The sequence below is a fragment of the Apodemus sylvaticus genome, chromosome 4 (genome assembly GCF_947179515.1).
Source record: "Apodemus sylvaticus chromosome 4, mApoSyl1.1, whole genome shotgun sequence".
Lineage (NCBI taxonomy): Eukaryota > Metazoa > Chordata > Mammalia > Rodentia > Muridae > Apodemus > Apodemus sylvaticus.
The window spans coordinates 136299898-136302810 of record NC_067475.1 but is presented as its reverse complement, the minus strand read 5'-3'; the positions used below and the strand labels follow the sequence as shown (position 1 = coordinate 136302810).

Below are 2913 nucleotides of genomic sequence, written 5' to 3'. Positions count from 1 at the left end.
TAGGTTGAGGAGACTAGAGGAGACACTATTTTTTTTTTCTTGTTTTAGAAGCTGTAGGATGTCACAGTGTGTCTCACAGTATATCCCTCTGTCCACATATCTTCCCTTGCAAATATTGATTGCAATTGTTCGATATCTCTGCCTTCTTTGAGAACATCAATATTGGGCCCTCACTGGGACTCCTCTCAGTTATCCAGTTGTTGCCCCATGTCATGGGGATTCTGAAGCTTTGGATCAACAGGACTGGCCCCAATCACTCACAGATGACGTAGATTTTGGGATGGACCAACTCAGCCCTGGGTCTGGGCGTGCCAGTCTCTGCACTGGCTCTCTGTTATCTGCACCACCAGGGCAAGCTCTCTAGCCCTGCGCAGGTGAGAACACCCAATGCTACCATTGGCAGAAGGCAGGGTCAGCTCTCCGGCTGGCATGCCCTCAAGGTCAGCTCACCCACACCCAAGCATCCAAAGGCAGTTCCACTGTGCTGCCCAGTTATGATGCAGGGTCCACTCTCCCAAGTGCTACAGCCAGTAAGGGAGGCTGGGCCAGCTCTGCCTCTTTGGCAACCTCAAGGCTGGCTGACCTGTGCCTTTGCAATGGGAGCCAGCTCCGCTGTGGCTGTGTTGCCCAGACACAGCACAGGGCCCTTTCTCCTGAGTGCTGCAGCTGGTGAGCCAGGGCCAGCTCACCTGCTCTTGTGACCCTGAATCAGCTCTCCTTACTGCCTCCAGTGGCAGAGGCAAGGCCAACGGGGCAGAGGACATCTCCCACACCTACCCACCCAAGCCACCTTAAGACTGGCAAGTGTCAGAACCAGTGGTCCCTCAATCACACCCTTGGGGTGGCTTACCCATAGCCCTGCCAACAGGGTCAGCGCTTCTGTACTGTCTGGGTGAGGTGCAGGACCCACACTCCTGAATTCTGCAGCTGGTGAGGGGCGGGGCTAGCTTTCCAGGGCTCATGACACTGTGGGCAGGTTTCCCAACTGCCTGGGGTGGAGAGGTGCTGGGGAAGGGCATCACTTCTGCACTTGTGCGACCCTAAGGAAGATGAGTGGCAGGTTCAGCTCTCCTATACCCCACCTCCAGAGCCAGTTCCACTGTGACACCTGGGCAAGGTGCAGAACCCCACTCTCCTGGGTGCTGCTGCTGTCGAGAGGCTGAGGGGTGGAGCTAGCTCTTTGGAGTGTCAAAGGCAGTAAGGGGCATAGCCAGCTCTGCCAAGCCCCTTGGCATCCAAGTGGTCATGTTCTCTAGTGATAATATGAGCTACAGACATTGACACTGACACTTGCTGCCTTGTAGACAAGGACCCAGTTATGGCCTTCAGCAGTAGCTTGGGCTGAGACCTCATCGTAGCCACCATTGGCAGGGCTGGCCACTCACAATAGGCTGCTCCTCTCCACTCTTGAGTCTCTAGTTCCATCTCTCTTCATACTGCTTATGTGACTCTACTTGTCTTTATTTTTCATCTGTCAACCATAGGCTCGCACATTGTTACTACTGCTGCAGGCTGGCCACATGTGACAGGCCCATGGGTGACAACCCTTTGTCTATTCTGCATGTTGTGTTGGCAGGTGGGTGTCTATGCAGCCTGGGCTGCAGGTTGAGAGACACTATGGGCATCTTTCCCCCACCTACACCTGAGTTACATGGTGGAACACAGATCTCTGTCTTCACCCTCACATGCTGTGCTGCCTGGATTTGATTTGATTTTTTATGAGTCCTAGGCATAAAACAACTTTGGCCACCAAGCCAAGCATCAAATGATGCAAAGGACCACCATCTGCTTTGCCTCTGACTGATATAAAAACACCAACAAGGTGTCTCTTTGCCCATTGCCAGGGGGTTAGGAGATACTTTTATATGGGGTCACCCAGAACAACCCACCCAGAGGGATTGCGGGTCTTGGGGTAGACATAGCTTTTAGGAAGTCTTGGATCTGCTATACAATTTTATCTGTTCTCCTTTGTCTCTAGCATTTTCAAAGCACTAAAATCTACTGAATTTGAGCAATTTTTGAGATTCTAATGTGTGATTTGGGAGGCAGGGAGCAGGGAGGAAGGTTGGACTTAGTCAGAAAAGGAAAATAGAGTTGGGCTAGTTGCTTCTGTGTCACCATGACATAAGGAGAATCATCTGGAAAGGGGAATCTCATTGAAGATGCCTCCATCAGGTTGGCCTGTAGGCAAGTCTGTGGGGGATATCCTTGATTGATGTGAGAAAGTCCAGCCCACTGTGGGCAGTGCCTCTCCTGGGCAGGTGGTCTTGGATTATATAATAAGAAACTGAACAAATTGTGTCAAGCAAGCTAGTTAGAGCATTCCTTCATGGTTTCTGCCTTCAGATCCTGCTTCCAGATTCCTGCCTTGAGTTCCTACCTTGACTTTTCTTCATGATAGCCTAGGAGCTGTAAGATGAAATAAACTATTTCCTCCCCAAATTGCTTTGGTAATGATATTTATCACAGCAATAGAAAGAAACCAAGGACAGTAAAACTCAGTGAATGAGGATTTCTGAAAAAAGCTATGTCTGAAGCCAGACTGACTGGCTGCTTATAACTTCAGTGGCATAGAGAGGCCAGAGTATGGCACATCTAGAGCCTAATTACCTTATCTGGGCTAGGTTTAGCCACACGAATAACCATCCTTTATCCACCTCTGTGCCAAAATTAACATCCTGTGACTAACTTATAAAATCCTTTTGGAAGCCATTACCTTAGCAGGTAACTAGTTACCACATAATACCCCCCCCCAAAGTAAGACTGTCATTGGATAATTTCTTCGGGGGAGCTTCTCATGTTGGTGTGACCCCTCTCTGATGTTCCCACCAATGTGCTTCAAAATATCCGAACTTATACCTTTCCTTGTTCTGTTACCATAAAAACTGTATGAAACTGCTTCCATGTTGGAAC

The 2913-nt window shown here is 49.6% G+C and overlaps 1 pseudogene; it reads right to left on the bottom strand.

Annotated features, from left to right (window-relative positions):
• Nucleotides 1-1716: 1716 nt before the first annotated feature.
• On the bottom strand, nt 1717-1849 carry LOC127683894 (uncharacterized; annotated as a pseudogene).
• Nucleotides 1850-2913: the final 1064 nt, after the last annotated feature.